Here is an 11,553-nt window from a genome sequence, read left to right as displayed (position 1 = left end):
GTTGGAAAGGCACTTTGATTAGGCGACAGGGAAGACGAGATCAGACGTAGTATGTAAGGCACTACGCAGAGTGTAAAACAATATATGGTAGGATTGGCACTTTGATTAGGCGACAAGGAAGACGAGATCAGACGTAGTACGTAAGGCACTACGCAGAGTGTAAAACAATATATGGTTGGAAAGGCACTTTGATTAGGCGACAAGGAAGACGAGATCAGACGTAGTATGTAAGGCACTACGCAGAGTGTAAAACAATATATGGTTGGAAAGGCACTTTGATTAGGCGACAGGGAAGACGAGATCAGACGTAGTATGTAAGGCACTACGCAGAGTGTAAAACAATATATGGTTGGATTGGCACTTTGATTAGGCGACAAGGAAGACGAGATCAGACGTAGCACGTAAAGCACTTCGCAGAGTGTAAAACAATATATGGTTGGAAAGGCACTTTGATTAGGCGACAGGGAAGACGAGATCAGACGTAGTATGTAAGGCACTACGCAGAGTGTAAAAGTATATATAGTAAAACTTCTGAAACTCAAAAGCTGGATAGGATTGATTCAAATCTGCGCCCTGAGTGCAAACTTTATGTGCGAAAGGAAGAATTTAGAAGTCTTTCTGAGTTACAGATCCATACTCAGTATCTTTACAAATCTCTTCCAAATTTAGAGCAAGATATAGGCCATGTCGTAGAAAAGTATTTCATTTAGAACATGCTAGTATGCTAGTAGAAAATTATAAAAATCCATAACGATACAAATAATTATAAATCACTACGAAACTTAGAGCGGGAAACCGTCAATGCAATATACAAATCGCTAATATACTTATAGAGGGAACGCGTTCTTGTCGTGAAGAATAGTTCTTGTCTCAAAGTTCTGGTGGAAAATTATGATAAACCCATATCAAAAGTATAATAACAAATCGCTACCAAACATAGATCCTGTAACCGTTCTCATCATAGATAATGCTACCTATCACATAGTGCTAGTAGAAAATAATGAAAAAACTATATCAAAAGAATTATTGAAAAACCGCTAATATACTTATAGAGTGAACGCGTTCTTGTCGTAGATAATAGATCTTATATAATAAACCTATATAAAAAGTATAATAACAAATTGCTACCCTACATAGAGCCTGTAACCGTTCTCATCATAGATATTGCTTCACATTACAACGTGCTAATGGAAAAATGAATAAAGTACATCGAAAGGATTACTGTTTAATCGCTACCAAACTTACAGCGGGAAACCGTCAATAATACTGCTTCTAATCTCATCGAGCTAGTGGAAATATTAAAAAACAATTACAAAGTATTAATGAAAACTCGTTACAAAACGTATATCTGGAAATCATTCTTCTTATAGATAATGAGTTTAATCTTAACATGCTCGTGGACACATGAATAAACTGTATCAAAAGGATTAATGATAAATTGCTACAAACCTTAGAACGGTAAGACGAGGTTGTTATCGATGTTACTTCTGATCTCAAATGTGCTCGTAGATATATCAATAAACTGTATCAAAAGGATTAATGATAAATTGCTACAAACCTTAGAGCGGTAAGACGCGGTTGTTATCGATGTTACTTCTGATCTCAATGTGCTTGTAGATATATCAATGAACTGTATCAAAAGTATTAATGACAAATTACTACAAAACTTAGAGCGGTAAGACGCGGTTGTTATCGATGTTACTTATGATCTCGATGCGCTCGTAGATATATCAACTGACTGTATCAAAAGGATTAATGACAAATTACTACAAACCTTAGAACGTTAAGCCGCGGTTGTTATCGATGTTACTTCTGATCTCAATGTGCTCGTAGATATATCAATAAACTGTATCGAAAGGATTAATGATAAATTGCTACAAACCTTAGAGCGTTAAGCCGCGGTTGTTATCGATGTTACTTCTGATCTCAGTGTGCTTGTAGATATATCAATAAACTGTATCAAAAGGATTAATGATAAATTGCAACAAACCTTATAGCGTTAAGCCGCGGTTGTTATCGATGTTAATTCTGATCTCAATGTGCTCGTAGATATATCAATACACTGTATCAAAAGGATTAATGATAAATTGCTACTAACCTTAGAGCGGGTAGCCGCGGTTGCGATCGATGTTATTTCTGATCTCAATGTGCTCGTAGATATATCAATAAACTGTATCAAAAGGATTAATGATAAATTGCTACAAACCTTAGAGCGGTAAGACGGCGTTTTTATTGATGTTACTTCTGATCTCAATGTGCTTGTAGATATATCGATAAACTGTATCAAAAGGATTAATGATAAATTGCAACAAACCTTATAGCGGTAAGACGCGGTTGTTATCGATGTTACTTCTGATCTCAATGTGCTCGTAGATATATCAATAAACTGTATCAAAAGGATTAATGATAAATTGCTACAAACCTTAGAGCGGTTAGCCGCGGTTGCGATCGATGTTACTTCTGATCTCAATGTGCACGTAGATATATCAATAAACTGTATCAAAAGGATTAATGATAAATTGCTACAAACCTTAGAGCGGTTAAGACGGCGTTTTTATTGATGTTACTTCTGATCTCAATGTGCTTGTAGATATATCAATAAACTGTATCAAAAGGATTAATGATAAATTACTACAAACCTTAGAGCGGTAAGACGCGGTTGTTATCGATGTTTCTTATGATCTCGATGCGCTCGTAGATATATCAACTGACTGTATCAAAAGGATTAATGACAAATTACTACAAACCTTAGAGCGGTAAGACGGCGTTTTTATTGATGTTACTTATGATTTCAATGTGCACGTAGGTATATCAATAAACTGTATCAAAAGGATTAATGATAAATTGCTACAAACCTTAGAGCGGTAAGACGCGGTTGTTATCGATGTTACTTCTGATCTCAATGTGCTTGTAGATATATCAATGAACTGTATCAAAAGTATTAATGACAAATTACTACAAACCTTAGAGCGGTAAGACGCGGTTGTTATCGATGTTACTTATGATCTCGATGCGCTCGTAGATATATCAACTGACTGTATCAAAAGGATTAATGACAAATTACTACAAACCTTAGAACGTTAAGCCGCGGTTGTTATCGATGTTACTTCTGATCTCAATGTGCTCGTAGATATATCAATAAACTGTATCGAAAGGATTAATGATAAATTGCTACAAACCTTAGAGCGTTAAGCCGCGGTTATTATCGATGTTACTTCTGATCTCAGTGTGCTTGTAGATATATCAATAAACTGTATCAAAAGGATTAATGATAAATTGCAACAAACCTTATAGCGTTAAGCCGCGGTTGTTATCGATGTTAATTCTGATCTCAATGTGCTCGTAGATATATCAATACACTGTATCAAAAGGATTAATGATAAATTGCTACTAACCTTAGAGCGGTTAGCCGCGGTTGCGATCGATGTTATTTCTGATCTCAATGTGCTCGTAGATATATCAATAAACTGTATCAAAAGGATTAATGATAAATTGCTACAAACCTTAGAGCGGTAAGACGGCGTTTTTATTGATGTTACTTCTGATCTCAATGTGCTTGTAGATATATCGATAAACTGTATCAAAAGGATTAATGATAAATTGCAACAAACCTTATAGCGGTAAGACGCGGTTGTTATCGATGTTACTTCTGATCTCAATGTGCTCGTAGATATATCAATAAACTGTATCAAAAGGATTAATGATAAATTGCTACAAACCTTAGAGCGGTTAGCCGCGGTTGCGATCGATGTTACTTCTGATCTCAATGTGCACGTAGATATATCAATAAACTGTATCAAAAGGATTAATGATAAATTGCTACAAACCTTAGAGCGGTAAGACGGCGTTTTTATTGATGTTACTTCTGATCTCAATGTGCTTGTAGATATATCAATAAACTGTATCAAAAGGATTAATGATAAATTGCAACAAACCTTATAGCGTTAAGCCGCGGTTGTTATCGATGTTAATTCTGATCTCAATGTGCTCGTAGATATATCAATACACTGTATCAAAAGGATGAATGATAAATTGCTACAAACCTTAGAGCGTTAAGCCGCGGTTGTTATCGATGTTACTTCTGATCTCAGTGTGGTTGTAGATATATCAATAAACTGTATCAAAAGGATTAATGATAAATTGCAACAAACCTTATAGCGTTAAACCGCGGTTGTTATCGATGTTAATTCTGATCTCAATGAGCTCGTAGATATATCAATACACTGTATCAAAAGGATTAATAATAATTTGCTATTAACCTTAGAGCTGTTAGCCGCGGTTGCGATCGATGTTATTTCTGATCTCAATGTGCACGTAGATATATCAATAAACTGTATCAAAAGGATTAATGATAAATTGCTACAAACCTTAGAGCGGTAAGACGGCGTTTTTATTGATGTTACTTCTGATCTCAATGTGCTTGTAGATATATCAATAAACTGTATCAAAAGGATTAATGATAAATTGCAACAAACCTTATAGCGTTAAGCCGCGGTTGTTATCGATGTTAATTCTGATCTCAATGTGCTCGTAGATATATCAATACACTGTATCAAAAGGATTAATGATAAATTGCTACTAACCTTAGAGCGGTTAGCCGCGGTTGCGATCGATGTTATTTCTGATCTCAATGTGCTCGTAGATATATCAATAAACTGTATCAAAAGGATTAATGATAAATTGCAACAAACCTTAGAGCGGTTAGCCGCGGTTGCGACCGATGTTATTTCTGATCTCAATGTGCTCGTAGATATATCAATAAACTGTATCAAAAGGATTAATGATAAATTGCTACAAACCTTAGAGCGGTAAGACGGCGTTTTTATTGATGTTACTTCTGATCTCAATGTGCTTGTAGATATATCAATAAACTGTATCAAAAGGATTAATGATAAATTGCAACAAACCTTATAGCGGTAAGACGCGGTTGTTATCGATGTTACTTCTGATCTCAATGTGCTCGTAGATATATCAATATACTGTATCAAAATGAATAATGATAAATTGCAACAAACCTTATAGCTTTAAGCCGCGGTTGTGATCGATGTTACTTCTGATCTCAATGTGCTCGTAGATATATCAATAAACTGTATCAAAAGGATTAATGATAAATTGCTACAAACCTTAGAGCGGTTAGCCGCGGTTGCGATCGATGTTACTTCTGATCTCAATGTGCACGTAGATATATCAATAAACTGTATCAAAAGGATTAATGATAAATTGCTACAAACCTTAGAGCGGTTAAGACGGCGTTTTTATTGATGTTACTTCTGATCTCAATGTGCTTGTAGATATATCAATAAACTGTATCAAAAGGATTAATGATAAATTGCTACAAACCTTATAGCGTTAAGCCGCGGTTGTTATCGATGTTAATTCTGATCTCAATGTGCTCGTAGATATATCAATACACTGTATCAAAAGGATTAATGATAAATTGCAACAAACCTTATAGCGTTAAGCCGCGGTTGTTATCGATGTTAATTCTGATCTCAATGTGCTCGTAGATATATCAATACACTGTATCAAAAGGATTAATGATAAATTGCTACAAACCTTAGAGCTGTTAGCCGCGGTTGCGATCGATGTTATTTCTGATCTCAATGTGCACGTAGATATATCAATAAACTGTATCAAAAGGATTAATGATAAATTGCTACAAACCTTAGAGCGGTTAAGACGGCGGTTTTTATTGATGTTACTTCTGATCTCAATGTGCTTGTAGATATATCAATAAACTGTATCAAAAGGATTAATGATAAATTGCAACAAACCTTATAGCGTTAAGCCGCGGTTGTTATCGATGTTAATTCTGATCTCAATGTGCTCGTAGATATATCAATACACTGTATCAAAAGGATTAATGATAAATTGCAACAAACCTTAGAGCGGTTAGCCGCGGTTGCGATCGATGTTATTTCTGATCTCAATGTGCTCGTAGATATATCAATAAACTGTATCAAAAGGATTAATGATAAATTGCAACAAACCTTAGAGCGGTTAGCCGCGGTTGCGATCGATGTTATTTCTGATCTCAATGTGCTCGTAGATATATCAATAAACTGTATCAAAAGGATTAATTGATAAATTGCTACAAACCTTAGAGCGGTAAGACGGCGTTTTTATTGATGTTACTTCTGATCTCAATGTGCTTGTAGATATATCAATAAACTGTATCAAAAGGATTAATGATAAATTGCAACAAACCTTATAGCGGTAAGACGCGGTTGTTATCGATGTTACTTCTGATCTCAATGTGCTCGTAGATATATCAATATACTGTATCAAAATGAATAATGATAAATTGCAACAAACCATATAGCTTTAAGCCGCGGTTGTGATCAATGTTACTTCTGATCTCAATGTGCTCGTAGATATATCAATAAACTGTATCAAAAGGATTAATGATAAATTGCTACAAACCTTAGAGCGGTTAGCCGCGGTTGCGATCGATGTTACTTCTGATCTCAATGTGCTCGTAGATATATCAATAAACTGTATCAAAAGGATTAATGATAAATTGCTACAAACCTTAGAGCGGTAAGACGGCGTTTTTATTGATGTTACTTCTGATCTCAATGTGCTTGTAGATATATCAATAAACTGTATCAAAAGGATTAATGATAAATTGCAACAAACCTTATAGCGTTAAGCCGCGGTTGTTATCGATGTTAATTCTGATCTCAATGTGCTCGTAGATATATCAATACACTGTATCAAAAGGATTAATGATAAATTGCTACAAACCTTAGAGCGGTTAGCCGCGGTTGCGATCGATGTTACTTCTGATCTCAATGTGCACGTAGATATATCAATAAACTGTATCAAAAGGATTAATGATAAATTGCTACAAACCTTAGAGCGGTAAGACGGCGTTTTTATTGATGTTACTTCTGATCTCAATGTGCTTGTAGATATATCAATAAACTGTATCAAAAGGATTAATGATAAATTGCAACAAACCTTATAGCGTTAAGCCGCGGTTGTTATCGATGTTAATTCTGATCTCAATGTGCTCGTAGATATATCAATACACTGTATCAAAAGGATTAATGATAAATTGCTACAAACCTTAGAGCGTTAAGCCGCGGTTGTTATCGATGTTACTTCTGATCTCAGTGTGCTTGTAGATATATCAATAAACTGTATCAAAAGGATTAATGATAAATTGCAACAAACCTTATAGCGTTAAGCCGCGGTTGTTATCGATGTTAATTCTGATCTCAATGAGCTCGTAGATATATCAATACACTGTATCAAAAGGATTAATGATAAATTGCTACTAACCTTAGAGCTGTTAGCCGCGGTTGCGATCGATGTTATTTCTGATCTCAATGTGCACGTAGATATATCAATAAACTGTATCAAAAGGATTAATGATAAATTGCTACAAACCTTAGAGCGGTAAGACGGCGTTTTTATTGATGTTACTTCTGATCTCAATGTGCTTGTAGATATATCAATAAACTGTATCAAAAGGATTAATGATAAATTGCAACAAACCTTATAGCGTTAAGCCGCGGTTGTTATCGATGTTAATTCTGATCTCAATGTGCTCGTAGATATATCAATACACTGTATCAAAAGGATTAATGATAAATTGCTACTAACCTTAGAGCGGTTAGCCGCGGTTGTTATCGATGTTAATTCTGATCTCAATGTGCTCGTAGATATATCAATAAACTGTATCAAAAGGATTAATGATAAATTGCTACAAACCTTAGAGCGGTTAGCCGCGGTTGCGACCGATGTTATTTCTGATCTCAATGTGCTCGTAGATATATCAATAAACTGTATCAAAAGGATTAATGATAAATTGCTACAAACCTTAGAGCGGTAAGACGGCGTTTTTATTGATGTTACTTCTGATCTCAATGTGCTTGTAGATATATCAATAAACTGTATCAAAAGGATTAATGATAAATTGCAACAAACCTTATAGCGGTAAGCCGCGGTTGTTATCGATGTTACTTCTGATCTCAATGTGCTCGTAGATATATCAATAAACTGTATCAAAAGGATTAATGATAAATTGCTACAAACCTTAGAGCGGTAAGACGCGGTTGTTATCGATGTTACTTCTGATCTCAATGTGCTCGTAGATATATCAATAAACTGTATCAAAAGGATTAATGATAAATTGCTACAAACCTTATAGCGTTAAGCCGCGGTTGTTATCGATGTTACTTCTGATCTCAATGTGCTCGTAGATATATCAATAAACTGTATCAAAAGGATTAATGATAAATTGCAACAAACCTTATAGCGTTAAGCCGCGGTTGTTATCGATGTTACTTCTGATCTCAATGTGCTCGTAGATATATCAATAAACTGTATCAAAAGGATTAATGATAAATTGCTACAAACCTTAGAGCGGTTAGCCGCGGTTGCGATCGATGTTACTTCTGATCTCAATGTGCTCGTAGATATATCAATAAACTGTATCAAAAGGATTAATGATAAATTGCTACAAACCTTAGAGCTTTAAGCCGCGGTTGTTATCGATGTTACTTCTGATCTCAATGTGCTTGTAGATATATCAATAAACTGTATCAAAAGGATTAATGATAAATTGCTACAAACCTTAGAGCGGTTAAGCCGCGGTTGTTATCGATGTTACTTCTGATCTCAATGTGCTCGTAGATATATCAATAAACTGTATCAAAAGGATTAATGATAAATTGCTACAAACCTTAGAGCGTTAAGCCGCGGTTGTTATCGATGTTACTTCTGATCTCAATGTGCTTGTAGATATATCAATAAACTGTATCAAAAGGATTAATGATAAATTGCAACAAACCTTATAGCGTTAAGCCGCGGTTGTTATCGATGTTAATTCTGATCTCAATGTGCTCGTAGATATATCAATACACTGTATCAAAAGGATTAATGATAAATTGCTACTAACCTTAGAGCTGTTAGCCGCGGTTGCGATCGATGTTATTTCTGATCTCAATGTGCTCGTAGATATACGTATCAATAAACTGTATCAAAAGGATTAATGATAAATTGCTACAAACCTTAGAGCGGTAAGACGGCGTTTTTATTGATGTTACTTCTGATCTCAATGTGCTTGTAGATATATCAATAAACTGTATCAAAAGGATTAATGATAAATTGCAACAAACCTTATAGCGGTAAGACGCGGTTGTTATCGATGTTACTTCTGATCTCAATGTGCTCGTAGATATATCAATATACTGTATCAAAATGAATAATGATAAATTGCAACAAACCATATAGCTTTAAGCCGCGGTTGTGATCAATGTTACTTCTGATCTCAATGTGCTCGTAGATATATCAATAAACTGTATCAAAAGGATTAATGATAAATTGCTACAAACCTTAGAGCGGTTAGCCGCGGTTGCGATCGATGTTACTTCTGATCTCAATGTGCTCATAGATATATCAATAAACTGTATCAAAAGGATTAATGATAAATTGCTACAAACCTTAGAGCTTTAAGCTGCGGTTGTTATCGATGTTACTCCTGATCTCAGTGTGCTTGTAGATATATCAATAAACTGTATCAAAAGGATTAATGATAAATTGCAACAAACCTTATAGCGTTAAGCCGCGGTTGTTATCGATGTTACTTCTGATCTCAATGTGCTCGTAGATATATCAATAAACTGTATCAAAAGGATTAATGATAAATTGCTACAAACCTTAGAGCTGTTAAGCCGCGGTTGTTATCGATGTTATTTCTGATCTCAATGTGCTCGTAGATATATCAATAAACTGTATCAAAAGGATTAATGATAAATTGCTACAAACCTTAGAGCGTTAAGCCGCGGTTGTTATCGATGTTACTTCTGATCTCAATGTGCTTGTAGATATATCAATAAACTGTATCAAAAGGATTAATGATAAATTGCAACAAACCTTATAGCGTTAAGCCGCGGTTGTTATCGATGTTAATTTCTGATCTCAATGTGCTCGTAGATATATCAATAAACTGTATCAAAAGGATTAATGATAAATTGCTACAAACCTTATAGAGCTTTAAGCCGCGGTTGTTATCGATGTTACTTCTGATCTCAATGTGCTCGTAGATATATCAATAAACTGTATCAAAAGGATTAATGATAAATTGCTACAAACCTTAGAGCGGTTAGCCGCGGTTGCGATCGATGTTACTTCTGATCTCAATGTGCTCGTAGATATATCAATAAACTGTATCAAAAGGATTAATGATAAATTGCTACAAACCTTAGAGCTTTAAGCTGCGGTTGTTATCGATGTTACTCCTGATCTCAGTGTGCTTGTAGATATATCAATAAACTGTATCAAAAGGATTAATGATAAATTGCAACAAACCTTATAGCGGTAAGACGCGGTTGTTATCGATGTTACTTCTGATCTCAATGTGGTTGTAGATATATCAATACACTGTATCAAAATGAATAATGATAAATTGCAACAAACCTTATAGCTTTAAGCCGCGGTTGTTATCGATGTTACTTCTGATCTCAGTGTGCTTGTAGATATATCAATAAACTGTATCAAAAGGATTAATGATAAATTGCAACAAACCTTATAGCGTTAAGCCGCGGTTGTTATCGATGTTAATTCTGATCTCAATGTGCTCGTAGATATATCAATACACTGTATCAAAAGGATTAATGATAAATTGCTACTAACCTTAGAGCTGTTAGCCGCGGTTGCGATCGATGTTATTTCTGATCTCAATGTGCTCGTAGAGATACGTATCAATAAACTGTATCAAAAGGATTAATGATAAATTGCTACAAACCTTAGAGCGGTAAGACGGCGTTTTTATTGATGTTACTTCTGATCTAAATGTGCTTGTAGATATATCAATAAACTGTATCAAAAGGATTAATGATAAATTGCAACAAACCTTATAGCGGTAAGACGCGGTTGTTATCGATGTTACTTCTGATCTCAATGTGCTCGTAGATATATCAATATACTGTATCAAAATGAATAATGATAAATTGCAACAAACCATATAGCTTTAAGCCGCGGTTGTGATCAATGTTACTTCTGATCTCAATGTGCTCGTAGATATATCAATAAACTGTATCAAAAGGATTAATGATAAATTGCTACAAACCTTAGAGCGGTTAGCCGCGGTTGCGATCGATGTTACTTCTGATCTCAATGTGCTCGTAGATATATCAATAAACTGTATCAAAAGGATTAATGATAAATTGCTACAAACCTTAGAGCTTTAAGCTGCGGTTGTTATCGATGTTACTCCTGATCTCAGTGTGCTTGTAGATATATCAATAAACTGTATCAAAAGGATTAATGATAAATTGCAATAAACCTTATAGCGGTAAGACGCGGTTGTTATCGATGTTACTTCTGATCTCAATGTGGTTGTAGATATATCAATACACTGTATCAAAATGAATAATGATAAATTGCAACAAACCTTATAGCTTTAAGCCGCGGTTGTTATCGATGTTACTTCTGATCTCAGTGTGCTTGTAGATATATCAATAAACTGTATCAAAAGGATTAATGATAAATTGCAACAAACCTTATAGCGTTAAGCCGCGGTTGTTATCGATGTTAATTCTG

Source organism: Homalodisca vitripennis, chromosome 1, assembly GCF_021130785.1.
Source record: "Homalodisca vitripennis isolate AUS2020 chromosome 1, UT_GWSS_2.1, whole genome shotgun sequence".
NCBI lineage: Eukaryota > Metazoa > Arthropoda > Insecta > Hemiptera > Cicadellidae > Homalodisca > Homalodisca vitripennis.
Note: the sequence above shows the minus strand (reverse complement) of the source record.